General features: G+C 44.0%; 1 protein-coding gene across 3 annotated transcripts in view; it reads right to left on the bottom strand.

The window, feature by feature from the left end:
• ESRRG (estrogen related receptor gamma) overlaps positions 1–17,872 on the bottom strand; it is a 644,467-nt gene extending 626,595 nt beyond the window's left edge. The window contains exons 1-2 of one of the 3 annotated variants that reach the window (XM_074385196.1): positions 17,798–17,872; positions 7,509–7,587 (exon numbers count right to left, since the gene is read on the bottom strand). The gene's annotated coding sequence lies outside the window, so the exon portion shown is untranslated. Of the gene's footprint in view, positions 1–7,508; positions 15,383–15,822; positions 17,208–17,797 lie in introns of those variants that run through there. The other 2 variants (XM_010340941.3, XM_074385195.1) reach the window with 2 other exon arrangements.
• Between the last annotated feature and the right edge of the window lie 1,705 nt (positions 17,873–19,577).

The raw sequence follows: 19,577 nt of genomic DNA on the forward strand, positions 1-19,577 counted from the left end.
AGTTGAGTGGGCCTTGGGGTCGGTTAGATAATTTATTCACTAACATTTGCTGGGGAAATACTGTGTACAGGTTAGTGTAATAAGTACTTGGGATACAAAAATGGAAAAGATTAACAATAATAATAGGTAGATGTTGCTCCATTCCTTTGAGGAGCTCACAGTCTAATAAAAAGAAACATATACAAAAGTGATCAAAAAGTATATGAAGTAATAGAAATAAGCTTAATGTTCAGTGAGATGACTCCTCTTAGATTTCTCCAAGACACCACACATTCAAACTCTCTCCATACTAATTTTCTTCCAGGTTCCTGGCCTCCACGACCACCTTTGCCATACATCCAGGAATACAGGAACCATCCTTGACACCTCCCTCCCACTCCCTCGTCCTAGAAATATTTAATTTCATACCAAATCCTAGAAATATTTTATTTCATCTCCACTATCACAACCTTAATTCAATATATCAGAATCTCTTCCCTGAACTAACAAGTCTGGCATCATCAAATCAGCTAACACTCAAATTCATTATTCAAACATTAGCCAGATTGAATTCCACCCCCACCCCCACCCAACAATCAGATTATATATTCTTTATCTCATTTAAAGTGGCATCTCATTCCTCTTAGAAGAAAGAAAAACCTCCTTAACATGACTTACGGCGTTCTTCAGAGTCTAGCCTCTACCTCTCCTGCCTCATCCTATATCTCACTTTACCATCCACACCCCCACTGAACCCGGTTTTCATTCAACCCTTTCATACATCCCAAATTCCCTCTTAACATAGGGTTTTTGAATCACAGTTCCCTCTACCTACAGTTCATTTTTTTCATGTGGTTAATTCATCTTTCACATTTTAGCTCAAACATACCTCCTTGGTGAAGGTTCCCTTACTAGGCTTCCTGTAATGGACTCATAATTGTACCATTTTTTTTCATCTTCATAATATTTATCACAGTTATAATTTCACATTGTCTGTGGGAACATTTTATTAATGTCTGTTGCTGCCATTAGACTATAAGCTTCACATGGGCAGGGACCATATCTATTTCTGCTCATTGTGTCCAATGCTTAGCACAGTGCCTAGAGACACTCATCCAATCCATCACACTTGTAGAATAAATGAAACATAACAAGGAAAAAGTGATGGACTTTGCCTGGGGGAGGGCTGGGATAAGGTTACAGGAGAGGTATCAGCTGTGTTGGATCTTGAAGGATGATGTATACACACACACACACACACACACACACACACACACACACATCTATATACACTCATTTATTAGTCAGAAGGAACACACGAGCAGAGACAAAAGGAAATGCAACATTCCGACATTGCTCAATATAGCTGAAGCTGTGGGTATGATCCGTTTTGGGGAGGGGAATATTAAAGTGTCAGAAATGAGGCTGGAGAGATTCCGGGACTAAACCACAGAGGGCCTTTTGTGCTCTGCAAAGCAATTTGGACTTTTGCCATGGGAAATCACTGAAGGGTTGTAAAAAGGGAGTAAAATGATGATCAGATTTGCATTTTAGAAAAATCACTCTCCTGGTAGTGTGAAGGATGTCCTTGATAGGTTGATATTGGAGACAGGGTGACCAGTTAGGAGGCCAACTTACAAGTCTATGTGAGAGATGATGAGGCACGAACTGAGATAAAAACAGAGGATTAAGTGAAGCGAGCAGTTTCAACAGACATTTAGGAGATGAAAATGACTGGCAATGGAAAGGAAGGAAAAGTAAAAGTCAGAGCACACCGCCCTGTTCTCTGGACATCTGGGAGGACGGTGTGGCTATTAATCAAGTCAGAGAATATAAGATGAAGCATCAATTTGGGTAGAAGGCTGGGTATGGTTTTAAATTCATTGAGGTTTCATATCGGAGAGCCAGATTCTTGTACCAGAATGATGACTGCCTTTCAAAATTGTTTTTCCTCCTATTTCATCTAATAATGTTTCAGCCAAGAACCTAACCACCTACTAGTAACCATATTACAAAGCCTCCCTTGCAGCTAGCTGTGGCCATATGACTAAGTTCTTGATGGTATGATAGGAGCAGAAGGCAGCCTCTGTGCCATTTGCTTAAAAGGAAATTGCTTGTCCTGAATTTCTGCTCAGATAACCATGAGTTAGGTTAACTATGAAAATGACACAACACCTTAGAGGAAGGCAGGAAAGCAATCTGGAGATGAAGCAGACAGGCCAGATCAGTCATTCTTCTTGTTGGACCACTTATTCTGTAAGAAAGTAACTTTGCTTATTTCATCCGTTATATATTGTAGTTCCATTTTTAAGGGATCTCATTTTATATGATAAATAATATAGGCTGTCAAGTAAAGATATCCAAGAGACATCTGCCAACACTGTTCTGGATCTCCAGAAAGAGGCCTAGACTGACAAGGGAGCACTGATATTCATTAGCATGTAGACAGTAGTAGTTAAAACCATGGGAACAGACCAGAAAAAGAAAAGCAATCTGAAGACACACCTGGATTTGCATCCTAGCCCCACCTCTTATTAGTTATGTGATTTTGACTAAGTTACCTCTAAGAGCCTATATTCTATAAGCCTGTGATGACACCTGTATTAAGATAACTCTAACTGCTACGAAATATCAATCATCACATCTCAGTAGCTTCTTACAATGAGGATTTCTTATTCAGATGAAGCCCAGGCATATATACAGCAGAACCCAGGCTTCTTCATCCAGCGGCTCTTTCTCCCTTAGGATCTTAAATTCCTTCATTTACAGCCACTTCCATAGCCCACGGTAGGAAAGCCACACACCACACACACTTCTTAACCACTTTAGCCCGGAAGTGACATATACATTTTGTTCTTGAGAGCAATTATTTCATCCTAACTAGATGCAAAACAGCCTAGGAAATAGTATCCCCCTAGCAGTCACTTCCCAGCAGAAAAGCTATCCAATAGAAATGGTGCATGAATCTTTGGTGAAGCAGTGGCTTCAATAATATTCTGCTTTGTTTCTCATGGAAATGAAAAATGAAAAGGAATAGATAATATATCTAACAGTATATCATGCCTAAGGAACCCTAAATAATGTCAGCACTCACCTTCTTCCTCGTCATTCTCCTTCTTCCTCTATCCTGCATACATTTCTGCTACGTACTGAAAAGGCCTTTAGCTTTTCCATTTCAGTGTATTCATTACATTCTTGCCATTGTATACAAAATTTTAAGCACAATTCTTCCTTTTTCTGCTCCACCAATTCTACCTTTTTACATTCACCTGTATATTCATTGTAGCCTTATTCATAATAGCAAAGGCATGGAACCAACCCAAATGCCCATCGATGATGGACTGGATAAAGAAAATGTGGTACATATACACCATGGAATGCTATGCAGCCATAAAAAAGAATAAGATCATGTCCTTTGCAGGGACATGGATGAAGCATGAAGCTATCCTCAGCAAACTAACACAGGATCAGAAAACCAAACAACGCATGCTCTCACTTATAAGTGGGAGCTGAACAATGATAACACATGGACACAGAGAGACAACACACACTGGGGCCTGTTGGGGGAGTGTTGAGGGGCATGGCAAGTGCATTGGGGAAAAGAGCTAATGCATGCTATGCTTAATACCTGGGTGATGATAGTTACAACAAACCACTATGGTACACGCTTACCTATGTAACAAACCTGCACATCCTGCACATGTACCTCAAAACTTAAAAAAGTAAAATAATAATTTTTTTAAAATACCCATTTTGAAAGACCAGCATCAAAGCAATCTCCTGGAATAAGCTTTCTCTCATTCTTCATGGGCAGATGAAACCCCTTTAAGCCACTATCACAGCACATATAACCTTTGCATTTAGCGCTTTCCAGATGTTGGTTTGATATTATAACAATATGTGCACTCGCCTTCCCTGACTATCTCTGAGCCTAATGTGTAAGCTTCCTGAAGGCAGCAATTGCATTTAACGCCTCTTTGTTCGAAATGATCAAAAGAGTAAACTGAATTTAGACTTTAAATGGAAGACACCAACACTTAGAGATTTGAGATCTCCTCGCAATGAATGAAGAAGTAAACATTTATTCTGCAACTCCAGAAAGGAGGAATAAAGCAGTTTGTCCCAAGTATTTACTCATGTGATGACTGTCTGAATTACTGGGATAGTACTATTTTTCTTGATTTCACTTTGTATATCCATGAGGAAGCATGTGTGGTAAGACCTGCTTATGAATAAAGCATGTGCTTAATGTACAATAAAGCAACATATCTTTAAATATTATGATACCTAACAGAAACAACCCGTTCTGAAGAGGCTTCCTTAAGCACTCTGTGTGCATCAATCAAGGTGGTGATGTGGCAGTTTTCTGGGTAATTTGATAAATGTCAACAACCAAACTATTTAAATCCATCCATCAGATGAATACGCCATTCTCGAGTTATCTGAGCACTTGCCAGGTCACTTTGTTCTACTTAGCTATAGCCACTGCCTGAGGAAAGGAGGAATTAAGAAAAAAAAACAAGGTACTGGAACTTAGGTAGCTCACTGGAAATGCCTGTTTTCCTTTATCCAACAATGGTCCTCATAAAAGTGTGCAATACATAGAAAGGAGGTATGTTTCAGCGAATTAACTCATTCTATGTCCCTAGACAAAGGTTAGGTATCCCTCAAATAGTAAACAGCCTTCTGTGTAACAAGTGGTATGTGATCCCCTCTCATGATGCCCATCTCACACCAAATGGTCTAAGACGGCCTCAGAATTCCTGAAGCTGAACAACCCTCTGTCTTAACCATCAGCCAGCTGAAGAGACCAGAGACACATTCAGGGATCCACTCCATGTCTAAGTTCTCACTCCAGGGCCTCTGAAGATAGCTCAGGGCTGATCTGCATCCCCGAATACTAGCTCTCTCACAAGTCTGCTCACTGCCTATCCTATATCCCAGTGCTCACTAGGATATCAGAATAAGACTACCCTGAGGAGGGAGGAAAGTGGGATTCCATTTTTATAATATCCTCTATATCCATACCAGTACCACAAGGGTACTGGGCCTTCCAGGGGTCACAGGATTTCACTGGAGTATACTGTACTGCACTAGACCTGTGAGTTACTATCCACACAAAAGATACTGTGATAAATCTGGAAAACATCACATACCATAGTCCTCTTTCAGATATTCACAGTACATATTAGTACATACCAGACTCTGAAACACCCTAGAGCAATAAATCCATTTTTGAGATTGTTTCACAAATGTATTTGTCTATAAGAAAAATCTTCAGACAAAACACTTGTTGACATCTTCCCTCCATAGATTGTGGGTTGGCTCCATGAGTTGAGGAACCATGCCATTTTGTTCATTTCTTTTCCTCAAGTGCTTAACATAGTATTTGATACTTTAATAAATATTTAACAAATTAATGAATATTGTGTGGTAGTAGGGTCCTAAAGAACCAGCTTTGTAAAACTACGTGTTAAAAACATCACATATCTATGGACTACTTCAAGAACAACCTCCCTGAACTGGAAGATTACTTGGAATCTATTTAAATCCCAATGTGTAAGGCAACATTAAAAATACATTGGTATTGATTAATATCATATGTGGTCAGACAACTTCTTCTTTCCCCTCAAACTGTCTTTTCTTAGTATCAAATTACCTAACCAAATATTTCAAGATGTTTGGTATCTAGATCCCTGATGCTTAAATTTGCTGTGTATGAGAACTCTTGAAGGTATTACTAACATTTCTGAGTCCCAGGGATTCAGTATTTCTAGAGCAGGGCCCAGGCTGCTACATTTTCCACAAATAACGCAGGTCATTCTGACCTAGGTTTTTGGATGGAATGGACCCTCAGAAAAGCTGATCCAGAGATACTGTGAGCCGGGCACGGTGGCTCAAGCCTGTAATCCCAGCACTTTGGGAGGCTGAGGCGGGTGGATCACGAGGTCAGGAGATCGAGACCATCCTGGTCAACATGGTGAAACCCCGTCTCTACTAAAAAATACAAAAAATTAGCTGGGCATGGTGGCGCATGCCTGTAATCCCAGCTACTCAGGAGGCTGAGGCAGGAGAATTGCCTGAACCCAGGAGGCGGAGGTTGCGGTGAGCCAAGATCGCGCCATTGCACTCCTGACTGGGTAGCAAGAGCGAAACTCCGTCTCAAAAAAAAAAAAAAAAAAAAAAAAAAAGAGATACTGTGGTAGAGGAGGCCTGAACTTGTTATCAGAGGCCTGGGTTTGAGTCTCAGATGAGCATCCAGACTTGTTGTGAAGTCGTGGGCAGTAATCTCTAAGCCTCACTTTCTTCTCTGTAGGATTCAAAATACATTTTTCTTTACCTCCCTACCCAGCTACCTACCCCACCCCATAGCACTGTGCAGGAAGAAAGTGTCTATAAAACTCTACCGTGAAACCCAGCAGATACTTAACATATACTGTTCAATAAATCAATAAATTTGCCATTTCAACATTCTGTAATATTAAACAAATTACATCACACATGTGGTATAGTACAGAAAGGTTTTCTGCTGGTTATTCAGACACAGATAAAATGGCTGGACCAACTGTACTACACAGACCTGTGCCATCAGCCTAGCAAATTCCATAGTACACTTGGCCCATGTAATATGGACATAGTGCTGGTGAAATCATGGTGAGGGTCAAGCTATATGACAGTGGTCACAACACATCAAATATTAAAATATTTCTTCTGTTTGGTACCAGATCTTCAAAAAGCAGACTCTAATCTTAGGTAGGCAAATAGCCAGAGTCAACTTGGCTTGGTAGAGACACATGTACAAAAAGAAGGTTCCTGCTCATCAAGTAACCTCATTAATAATAATTAACCATTGTTAAAAAATTAGAGTGCACTGAAATACATGTAATGATAATATGGTACTCTACATATTCAATTATCCCTCCATTCAAAAGACCTTTCTGGAGCCCACACTACTCAGGCTAATTACTAGGAACACTGCCCAACTGCAGTGCATGAATACTTTGAAAGCATTAGACATTGGGTTGATTGTTTCCCAACTTTGCAGCATATTCTGAAGCCTGCTTTTAAATAGATGATATTACGTATTATTTACCTTTTGTGCATAAAATAATGAAATAAATGCTAAAACGGAAAAATCTCCACTTAAAAGAGTATTAGAGATTTCCAATTAGTGGGATGTCAACGATATTCCCTGTATATTGATTTATATTCATTTGCTTTTTGTGTTGGTATTTTCTACTCTTCTGATTTTAAACACTTAAATTGTAAATGCCTGTCCAAAGCCTCATTGCTCTGTGGTTAATGCTAACAGCAAGAGAACTTTGCGAAGCTCAACTCATGCTACAATGTTCATTTTCTGTGTGTATTACTGCCTTTTGCTTATACATTTTGGTTATAAGCTATCTTTTGTGCCTGTGTCTTATGTTTGCAGTAACAAACGTGATTAATGACAGGGCTTATGCAGGTAAACAGGTGAATAAATCATGCCAAGTTTGGTGACCCCATCAAAAGATGGCCTTGAAACTCACCTCCAGCTGATGGTTGTCATAAGAGAATGCAGGAGAGCAGTCCCAGCATTGCTAGACCTTCCAATGTTCCAAGAGAAGCCTAATGCATAATAGGTACTCAATAAGTATTTGTTGATTATCTGAAATCTCTAGATCATTTCACTCTAAGCAGCATAATGTGGTAGGTAATTGAGAACATGAACTTCTGAGTGAGACTGCCCGAGTTAAAAATCTAGCTCTGCCACTCATCAGCTATGTGACCTCGGGCAAGTTACAAAAAAACTCCATGCCTCAGTTTTCTAACCTGTAAAATGGGGGGTGGGGGGAATAATAGTACTCACTTTGTAGAATTGTTTAATTTTAAAATATTTTTTAAATCTTGGGGCAATGTCTGGTAGACTCTAAGTGCTACATTGAAAAGAAGACACACGAAAGCATCCAAATTTCTTTAAATATTCTTCATATGTAGAAAACATTTTCACATATGTTATTCCTTTTTGTCCCTACAATCATTGTCAGATAAAGGTGTTACTCTGCAGATTAGGAAACTGAATTTCCCTTGGGATCCCTTAGGATGTATTCAGGTGACAGCCACACATGTGCTTGTTGGCCATGGAAGAGCACTGTGCGCAGGTACTTAGGAAGTATTCAGGGGTTTGCCCATTAGCACACTCCATAAAATGACCAATACAGCAAGCTGATCCAAGACCTCTAGTGGACAAAATCAGAGGTATCCAAACCAGTGTGCATCGTAAATTTTCTTAATCACTAAACAATTAAAATAAAAATCTCATCCAAACCACTGCACTGGTTATTTTTAATCAATAAATTAATTGCCTAAAAGCAACCAATTCAAAATAATAGGCAAAGCCTTTACATTTAATAATATCCATTGATAGTCTTACTCTTTTATAAGTTTTGTCTTAAAAATGTTTTGCCATGATTTAGTTTCTCTTCTCTCTGACTCCAAGAACTTTCAGTAACTTTACAAGCATGCCATCTGACTACTGTGGCCTGTGTGTTAGAAACTGCTAAATTAGAAACACCGTGTCAACCTTTAGATTTTCCTGGTTGTTGTTGGTTTAAGGCAGCTCCTTAATGTTATTTAAACAGAGGAGATTATTTGAAATTTCTTGGTAGATGAATTTGATAATGATAATTTTAAAAAAATAACTACTGTCATCCTGAGATGAAAGATCTCATTCATAAGTTAGACACCTTATCTGAATAACTCAGGACTTCTTCAAAGAAAAAGGTCAATGTAGCCTTTCCTTTTCTTGAACAGCATTAACTTTACATACTCCCTGATAATCTGCATTTGGTAAAGTTGATTGGGCATTAAAGAAATGTCTTCTCTTTAATAAGGGTTGTAAATTTTTGTTTTGTGTTGTGATTAATCTGAGTCTTTTCATGGATATGTAATGTCTTTATTGTTTAAAATAATACTCCTGCCTCCTCAGGCTGAGTTAGGAGGATCACTTAAGTCCAGAAGTTGGACACCAGCCTGGGCAACACAGTGAGACCCCAGTCTCAAAAAAAATACTACTGGGAATTCATCAAAATTAAAAACTTGTATGAATAACAGAGGACTATCAACAAAGTAAAAAAAAAAACCCACAGAATAGGAGAAAATACAAATATGTGCAAATCCTGTATCTTACGGTTGAATATTCAGAATGTATAAAGAACTCTTGCAACTCAACAACAAAGAGACAAAAACCCCAATTTAAAAATTGTCAAGACTCTGAATAGACATTTCTCCAAAGAGAATGTACAAATGGCCAATAAGCACATGAAAATATACTTGGCATCATTAGTTATTAGGAAAATACAAATCAAAATGACAGTGAATTACCACTTCCACCCACTAGGCTGGCTATCAGAAATAAAGCAAAATAAATGTTGATAAGCAATGTAGAAATTGGATCCCACATACATTTTCGGTGGGAATATAAAATTACGCAGCTACTGTGGAAAGCAGTATGATAGTTCCTAAACAAAGTTAGACCCAAGAGAACAGAAACCGTATGTTTAAACAAAACTTTGTACACAGGTCTTCACAGCAGCATTATTTCTAATAGCTCAAAAGTGGAAACAACCCAAATGTCTATCAACTGATGAATGTGTAAACAAAATGTGATATATCCATAAAACTGAATATTATTCAGCCATAAAGAGGAATGAAGAACTGACTCATGTTACAATATGGATGAACCTTGATAACAAGTGAAGTTATACAAAGATAATAAGAGAAAGCAGCCAGATACAGAAGGCCAAATGTTAAAAGATTCCAATTATAAAATGTCCAGAATAGGCAAACCTAGAGAGACAGAAAGAAGATTAAGGCTTGGCAGTGGCTGAAGGGGAGGGAAGAATGAGGAGTGACTGCTTAGGGGATGAGCTTTCCTTCTGGAGTGTTAAAAAATGTTCTGGATTTAGATGCTGGTGATGGTTGGACATCATTGTGAATTTAAAAAAAAAAACACTATATTCCTTTAAATGATTAAAATAATAAATGTGATGTTATGTGAAGTTTAACTCACTAAAAAGTAAGTATTTACTTGAACCCCCAGTGGAAGAAGCTTCTTCTTCCCATATAAAATAATGTCACACAATATATCACCCAAATGATTTTAAGGAGTAGAATACTGCATCTACATCTCAATGATCAGCAGCTGAAATGTTGTCCTTATTGCCTTTATTTCATTGTGCCACTTATCATTTGCCCTTTAATCTCATTCTTGATTTGTCACATCAATAGCAGAAACTGCAACTTTACTTATTTACTTATTTATGTAGAGGACGGTGTCACTATGTGGTGCAGGCTGGAGTATAGTAGTGGGATCCTAGCTCACTGCAGCCTTGAACTCCTGGGCTCAAACTATTTTCCTGCCTCAGCCTCCTGAGTAGCTAGGACTACGGGCATGAACCACCATGCCTGGCTAATTTTTCTTTTTCTTTTTGTAGGTAAGAGATCTCGCTATGTTGCTCAGGCTGGTCTCAAACTCCTAGCCTCAAGCAATTCTCTCCCTTGGGCTCCCAAAGAGCTGGGATTGCAGGTGTGAGCCATTGCACTGGACCTGAAATGTCACCTTTCCTGATGTTACATCTCCACTTCCAAATATTCACTGTCAATAGTTTAGCTAATTTGGCAATCATCAATTAATGAATATGTGTAAGAATTTTCTCTCTTCTAAATTACATTAAAATGTTTAATGAAAAATAACTGAAAATTATTCTGGTAAGAGGGGGATATAATTTTTCAGAAATCAATAACTTGAATATTATTTTAATTTATATGAGATCAATGAATCAGAAGCAATGATGTATTTGACAGAAAAAAAATAAAGAACATTGGAGCCTAAGTATTCATCAAGCCTTCCTGAAAAAGAAGACATACATTTTCTACATTTTCCCCCACAAAGAGATGTCTTTTTTTTCTAACTATTAAGACATTGGCAGTAAAATATAGCTTAAATGAGTCAACAGAATATACTATATTGCCCCAAATTTAATTTTTCTGAATTGTAAACTCCTGTCAGATAGGTTGTACAGGTGGATATGTTGAAACAATCTCATTTAAACACATACTTGTTAAAGCAATTAATGGCAGATTCAGTTGGATTAGAGCAGGCATCCCCAAACTGCGGCCCCCTGAGGCCATTTATCCGGCCCCCGCCACACTTCGGGAAGGGGCACCTCTTTCATTGGTGATCAGTGAGAGGAGCACAGTATGTGGTGGCCCTCCAACGGTCTGAGGGACAGTGAACTGGCCCCCTGTGTAAAAAGTTTGGGGACACCTGGATTAGAGAATCTAATTCTAAAGAAGTATGCTAAAGTTAAACGAAAAGTTCTAAAAATATGTTCAGTTGTCCATTAATTTCAAAGGTCCAATTTCTTGAAGTAAATACCCAACTTATGATTTTCAAATACCTCAAAGAAAATTTCTACATAAAAAGTCATGTTTGTCTTCTATGATGTGTCTATTTAAATGTTAGTATAACCATATTTATTAATGACCAGGTTTATTCCAAATAGGCAGAAAAGAAAAAAAAAACAGTAAGCAAGCATTTGAATAATTCAGGTTAAAAAAATCTTCACTTTCATCTCAAGTATGTGTCTAACTCAGGTGAAAACAAAGGCAGTTTTAGCTAGAACTACCCGGAGAACTGAAGTGGGAGTAATCCTGTCCCACAAAATCCAAACATATCTGGTTCATGTGCTGTTATCGTAAGGAAATTTGAGAAATACAGCAACTGAAACCAACCTGTTGAAGGTGACCAAGAACTGGAAGAAAGTAAATGCTTTTCCTTTATGTGAAAATGAAGTGAGATATTGGAGGGCGCAGAAGACTTTGCAGGCTGCATACATATTCAGTGGTCAACATCTAAAAATCCTCAGCCAGAATACAGCCCTGAATGTGTGGCTAATATAGTTATATAATCAGAGAATTCTATTTCTTCACTTAAGAGGAAAAATTTGAGTTAAAATTGGTGAGACATAATAGGAGAGCATCAAGTTAATTGAATTTTCTTGTCAAAGAGTCACTTAGTTCTCTGGGTTCTCCATAATTCCCTCCCTCCTGCCATCTGGATTTCAGGCCTCTGCTCTTTGCCTTGAAATGTGTAAATTTAATGATCAAATAAAATCTTGGAAGATTACACTCAGTTCCTCTACACACTCTTCATTAAGAAAAAGAAATCCCAATAAGGGAGAACACAAGATTAAGAAGACCCCATTGCTGGAGCTCTGCAGTTGCTGACCCAAGAAAGATGGTTCTGGAAGTCAGAGTAGAAAAGGGGGGAGCAAAGAAATTGTTCCAACTTTTAGGAAAAGTTTGGCCATTGCCTTCATCCTTTCACACCCAGTAATATGTATGTATGTATGTACGTACGTAAAGAGGGAGGTCTCACTATGCTGCTCAGGCTGGTCTGGAATTCCCGGATTCCAGGGATCCTCCTGCCATGGGCTCCCAAAGTGCTGGGATTACAGGTGTGTGAGACCTTGAGCTAGGCCAAGTGATTCTTAATTCCAGTCAAAGATCTAGCTGTGAAAAGGGAGAGGAAGAACTGGAATTGGTAGTCAGGCCATTTTAGTATGCACAGCCATGCTGGTAGAGAAGGCAGGATGGCGGCTGAGGGATGGCAAGTGGGACTGAGAAGCATGGGGAATTTTAAGGCTCATCAAGTTATCTTGGTCTGGGATGGTTCAAGCTGATTATAGCATCCCTGGCAACTTAGCAGCCAGTGGCACCATGAAAAAGCACAGTTTAGGAACTGTCAAGAGGTTATGCTTTGATTATTGGTAAAATGATGGCCACCACTTATAACCGTGATCTAAGGTCATAGAAGAAAAGCAGGACCTGTGTGCAAATGGGAACAGGTACCCACTTATATCTAATTCTGCATGCATGGAGAATTGTTGCCTCCTCTGGGGGGTGGGGGTGGGGGGGTTACAGGTGACTGGTTACTCTCTCCTTGACTCTTTTTGGATGCTACAGGTCACAGATCTGAAGTCTTTGTAAGAGGACAATTCCTCTTCTTGTCATTTTCCAGGGTTTCTTGAAAACGAGCTAATTTGGAGGAAATGAAATTTCTTTTCTTCACTAACTGATTTGGAAACAAATGGGTCTCCCCATTCTCTGTCATCACTCCCTTCCATACCCCAAAGGTTTGTTGTCTAGTTTTGTTTGCATGGTGGACATGTCACCTTTACTCACAATGAAAAAGATAACTTGGGGTCCTTCCTGTCTAGAACCCCAGACTGTAAACCCAGGGCTCTAGAGGCCATGCCACAGAGGCCTACTGCATGGAAGGACAGGCCAGAAAGGAACCTGCTGTCAGAAGCACGAACTAGAAAGATATGGCCAGCATTGCCACATAGAGAGCTGAGCAAGTGAGTCTCACAGCCGGAGCAAGTCACTTCCCTAAGCGACTGAAGCTCCCTAGTTCTAAGATTCCCGACAAAGGCGGGAAAAGTCCCAATGTTTCCCAAAATTTCTAAAAGCAGAATGAATGATTTAGACTAACACTCTGTTCCCACTGCTACCCAGGAGGCTGGCACCTAGCACACCACCTTCAGGACCCAGAGTTTATGCTAAAGCAAAATTGCTGGAGGTGTTGGGAGCCTGCACTCAGGTCCTCTCCAACTTTGGCCAATACTTGAGCGATGCGCGTCATAGAAACATTGGGGATGGTGTATTTAAATGTCTGAAGGTCCTGAGGGTCGGGAGTTGTGGAGTCTAAGAAATGCGGGTCAATGCCTGGGCAAACACATGCTGGCTAGCTGGTCAGTAGCCGGGAACCTGGGGGTGAGGCAGGGTTGTTCTTGGCTAACTCCTTCGCTGGAAAGTTGTGGGCTTTTCAAACTGAACAAGGGGGAAAGAAAGTTAGCAATGTTTTTTTGTTTGTTTGTTTGTTTGTTTGTTTGTTTTTAACTGTGCTTTTCCTTTAGCGAGTCTTTCCCTTTTCTCTTTTCCTCTATACTTCTGCCTTTCTTATTTAGATCTGTTCTCTCCTTCTTTCCTTCCCTTCCCCCTGGGGCTTAGGGAAAAGACTTGCAGCTAAGATAAACTCAACCAAAGAGCTGATTGCATTTACTGTAGGGAAACGGGGCCGAGGGCTGTTGAGATATCGTACCTCCAGCCCCTGAATTCCAGCATTTAGAGGTCAGTGCCACCGTTTTCTGCCTAGAAAGATGTACTAAGTTTCACACCTACCCATATCCTCAAATGAGGCTCAGAGTTAGTGGCAGAAACTTGTTTCTGCTTTTAACTTGGCAGTCGAGTTTTGGAAAGCGGTTTTGGGAGGGCCGGGTTGAGAATCCGGGCAGCTCAGGGCCAGCTGTAGACTGCCCGGGTCCTGTCTGAACCAGACTGCTGCTGCAATGTGAGCTTGGGAGGGAACTGGGGATGCGGGCTGGGAACAGACCACACCTCGGCCCCCAGGGTTTCTGTGACAGGGAACTTCGGGCACACCAGCTCTGGGGAGTAGGTCTCCTCCAAACACAGACCGGTGCTGAATCTTCTCTCCCTGCCAGACTATCAGCAAAGACTGCCTGGGCACTTTCGGGGGGATGTAGCTAAAAGAGGACTCTAACTGTGACATCTACTGAGGAAAGAGAAATTGGTAGTGCCTAAAAAGTTGATCCAGATGCGTGCAGTGAAGGTACAGGGCCCTGCGATACAGAACAGCCATATCCCATTACCTGTTCTTAATTCCTCCCTACCCCCGCTCTGGCCTCTCATTTTCAGCTCCACGGATCCAAGCCCGGGGTTATTTTTAGATACAATCTTCTCTCCACCCCGTATGCCTCAAAAGTGTGCCTCAGCTCAGGTGGGAAAGGGCACTTTGACCCACCATAAGCGAGCTTACAGCCTGCCACCGCGCACCTGCGAGAAAGAGCGCCTGACCGCGGCTCCGCGCTCAGATCCCCGGCGCGTTTGGCGCAGCGATGCTGGCTCCTCTCGCTCCGGGCTGAGGCTCAAGGAACCTCGCCAGTCTGCTGTGCCCGAGTCCCCTTGACGTTTGATTTCTAAAACCGCATAGTTTGTAGCTCTGACATTTAGAAAAAAAGGACAAGGTCAAGACCTATGGACCAACCGCCACGATCCGCTTGTGCCTTTGCTCTCAGGGCATGCGCGTCCTGCCCTGCAGCCGCTGAAAAATGGTGTCCCAGCGCCCAGTTTACCTGGAATTCAGGGACCTGACCCTGACTCTATTTCCGACTAGCCCCAGCCTGAGCCCATGTCCTTCCTCTCCTTTTCCAGCTTTCCGCCCGGGGCAGTTCTGAGATTTTGATTAAGAGAGATCTGTCCCCACACCGCAGAGGGACAGTCCCAAATGGCCAGGCTTCCTGGGCACTGCGTCCTCACCCAGAGGTCGGAGCGACTGCGAAAGGAAAGGTCTCCATCTGGACGCACCTCGTCCCCTCCCCCAGCGCGCCGGGCCGCGCTCTGGGGCCAGCTCGGGCACGCGCTTTTCCCCCTCCTCACCCCCCACACCTCTCACCCCTGCACAGTTTTATTCTTTATGAAACACACACGCCCACCCCGCCTCCCACGTAAAGGCCAGTCTCAGCTCATTTTGTGCCCAGATGCAAACTCAGCTGGAAGTTGAGAGAAGAGGTGAGGGGAGGGTAAGAGATGCTGCGAAATAGAGAATGAGAAGGGAGAAATCAAAGGGGGAGGAGGGACAAGTGTGGAGCTGGAGGTTGAAGGGGCAGAGGCGGAGGCGAAGGACTGAGCAAGGGGCGCGCGTGGCTAAGGCGGCGGGGCTGCTGCGCCTCCTCCCAGCCTTTTCGCCCGCGCGCAGAGAGAGGTCAGGCGTGGACTCACATTCACCGACTGCAAAACTGCTTTCCTTGCTACTACCAGAGGGCGTTTCGGGGCTCCCCAACGTCTTCTCCCTGGCTGCTTGCCGCGTGAGAGCAGAAATAAAACAAAACAAATCACGGGACCCGACGGAGTCGGGCCGCTGGGCGCCTCCGGGATCGCTCTCACTTTGCACTCGGAAGCCGGCACGAGGATTCGGGCTGCCGCGTGTAGCCTATAAATAGCAAACTTTTTGACCCAAGCAGCTAACAAATGAGAGGAGCAGGCGTGCATTTTGCTCAAGATCCCCCCCCTTTCCGGGGACGACCTGACTCCCATCCCCGCCCCATTCGCAGTAGCTGTGAGAGGACAGATTCGGAGAGAGAGATGCAATTTAATTTTATTAGAATTTACAGTAGTATTGTTACTCTTGCGGGAGGGGGCGAGAATCGCGCCATTTATCTGACCCTCCCTACCCACCTACCTTTGCTACCCTTCTCCCCCACCCAGCAATTGGCACTGGCTGGAAAACGCCAAGAGTGGAGCTCCCAGGGAGGGTGGCTGCGGAAGCCAGGGGGCGGAGGGGGATCCGGAGCCGGTTTTCCCTCTGGGAGTACTGGAGTGACTGGGAGGGAAAGCGGGAAGCACTTTCAGGAGCTGGCGTTTTCTTGAGGTACTGGGACAGGAATGTAGGTAATCCAGAATTCAGAATTTTGGATGGAAGTGCAGAAGGTGAGTGCAGAAGGCACAGAGGAGTTCCTGCAGCGCAGGTGTCCTTTCCCAGAAGCGACAATAACCCACCAGCAACTCTGCGTCAATCCTAGGCTCTGGCCTACCGGGAGGGCAAACGCGGGCACCCGGGTCCCATCACCGCTTGCTTGGGGGTGCCAGTTCTAGGCTGAGCGTGAGCTGCGGGATGGGGCCGTGAGGTTTTGCCTTGGGTTCTTTCTTACTAATCACGCCGCACGCCCTCACACGTCCCTAGACGCCCTTTTGCTGCACCTGCTGCTTACACCTGCAGACCCACCGGAATCTACTTGACTGGGATTCCTGAACACAATTGACTGCCCTCCTTTCCCCTTTCCTTTTGGCCAGGCCGGATTGTGGGTCGTGATTGGCTCAGTAAGATTTTCATTTTCATTCTAGATGCTTCCTTAAAAATAAAGCCCCCACCCCCAAGATAACTCGCTCCCCACACCAAACTCCCCAATTCAGGAGTTTGCTTCGCTAAATGTCGCACAGAACCCGAGGTCAATAGGACAGTCAACAAGGATGGGTATGGGATTGAGGAAATTGAGGATGTTGCAGCTGAAGCCAGGTACCGGGAGAACAGAGCCCGCAGGTGCAGGAGGTTGTTCTGCTCCTCCGTGGACTCCCAGGCCTGCGTTGTGGGGGCCAAGCCCGCCCCTGGGCCTAGCTGTGACCCCTAGCTGGGGGGTGGGCGGGGGGAGCCGAGGGCGGTGGTGCTTTTTCTTTCCAGTTCCCCACCTCTGCCCAATGCAGCAACCTGCACCCTACACAGAAGGTCAAACGCCTAACCTCTACTCGTACCCCGAAGGGCGAAAACCAAAAAGGGTCTGCCATGCAGTTTATGCGGGGCGCCTTTCCTAACACCAGTCGTGCCTTTCCTAACACCGCTGCCCACCAGTTACCTCCTCTTAAACGCAAAAATTACTCTGTTTGCCCCAAATCCAGTTTGGAAAGAGTGGGAAAATGCACAAGTGCCAAGAGGGCTGCGGCTGCGGGGTGTGCCCGCCGCCCACGGCTCCACGCAGGCGTTTACGCGAACCTCTGCCTTTCCAGTCCCGGCAAAGCCCGCGTCCCGGGCGCGAGAACTGACAGTCCGCGCTTCGCAGGCTGCCTCAAGGGCCTGGGAGGCCGCGCTGCCGTCCCTCCGCCCCGGTCCCAAGCACGCTTAAGGGTACTCGAAGATGGGCTTGGAAGTAGTACAGGCGTCCCGGGGTACCGCTGCTGGGCTTGTGCTCCCCACGCCACCTACCTGTCCAGCCTTCCCGCTCCAATTGCCGACCAGATTACGGAGCCCGGCCTGGAGCCCGCCGCCTCCAGAGGAGCCCGCCCTGGCCCTCCCCCGTGCGCCTCTGCTCTATGGGACGCCCGGCCTAAAGCGGGGCGGTCTCTCGCGGCCTATTGGCTTGGGTCAGCTCCCAGGATTTCCCCAGGCTTTGCGGCCCCTCTGTGGGTCTAGGCTAGCGCCTCACCTTCCACCCTATTCCATCTCGAGTTCCCTTAGGTGCCCTCGCATCCCTCCTCCAGAGTCCAGGCTTTGAAACTGCAGCAACTTGGCAAAGAAAGCGGATGGGAAGCCCTCCTAGCTGGCCGAATGTAGAGGTCGGGTGGGTGGATGGGTAGGTTCTCGCGGCATTTCTCAAGGTTCTGGGTGTTCCTAACTAGGGAAACGGGCCCTATCGGGGCAGAAATGACAGACGCACGGAGAAGCGTCCCTGTGGCTGTGTGCAGCGCGAGGTTCACGTCTATTGTTTTATGCCTCCGGGAAAGCTACGCCGCGTGATAGATCTTTTCAGATCCCATCACTGGAAGAAAAACCCTGGTGATAACGATTATCTCCCGCTCGCGCTATCTCGCCATCGCCCCAATTCATCTCCCTCTCGCTCCAGCCCCTTGGGGAGACGAGGAGGGCGAGGCGCTGGCGGGAGACTGCCCAAGCCGCTGTCCTCGGATGGGGCGGAGAGGGAGAGGCAGGAGGCCACTTCATTCGTCCCTTTCTGCTCCGGGCTGGGAGACAGGACACGGAGGGTTTCTTTCTCTCTCTGCCAAGCCTCACGCTTCTTTCAAATGATTTTAGTCTGGTGCTCCGGTCTATCCATATACATTTCCAATCTCATGGCTCATAAACTATTAGCAAAATGGTTTCATTATTCACCTTCTATATTCTACAAAAGGGAGAAAAGAAAGGAATGGAAAGCAGGCACAGTGGGGGCAGGGGACAGTCGTTGGACACTAGTTAACAATGATGCCGCCCGTGTTTAAATCATGGCTCAGACTGCCTTCTTCAAGCCGACACTCAACAAATCTGGTCGGTTTCCAAGGATCTGCAGCCGACCCCTTCTCCCCCTCCCCCTCTCCTCTCTGTCTCTCCATCCATCACTATCCATCTCTCCTTAATACTTGATATTCTGGAAGGACCAGATGAATAGCGGAGATACTGCAAATCCATTATTTGCTTCATTAGGTGTCATCAATAAGGCACGCCCTTTAGATACGACACACATAATTAATTGGTTAGATTTGCTATCCCCGACCCCCTTTTGGGTGGTGTTGGTGATGGGATCATGTGGCATCCCTGAAACCAAAACATGAAGTCTAGGTTGATAACCAAGAAGTTGATTTAGAGGTCCGTGTGGCCTTAAGGTGCCTTACTGGGTACCAAGTCCTCCTCTTGCTTCTGCATGTGGGGAAGTTGCAATGAATGATGTGTGGGAATGTGGGTGAATGTGGCGTGCTGGCGAGCATCTGCCCCTGTGAATGTGTATAAGCAGGAGAATGGGGGGATGGGGACCTAACAGATTTCAGAGAGAGAAAACGCAGTCAATAGCCCTTACTCAAGGTCTTTGTTGGATTCTGAGAAGTGTCTCTGTCTCTCTGTCTCTCTCTCTCTCTCTCTGTCTCTCTCTCTTTCTCTCTCTCTCTCTCTCTCACACACACACACACACAAAGTCAACCCAAATTAAAACACAAATAGCAGCAAAGTGACACGTGGAGGCCTGAGAACTGAGGGCAAAGGGCTAAATAAGGTAGAA

The sequence above is a fragment of the Saimiri boliviensis genome, chromosome 14 (genome assembly GCF_048565385.1).
Source record: "Saimiri boliviensis isolate mSaiBol1 chromosome 14, mSaiBol1.pri, whole genome shotgun sequence".
Classification (NCBI taxonomy): Eukaryota; Metazoa; Chordata; class Mammalia; order Primates; family Cebidae; genus Saimiri; species Saimiri boliviensis.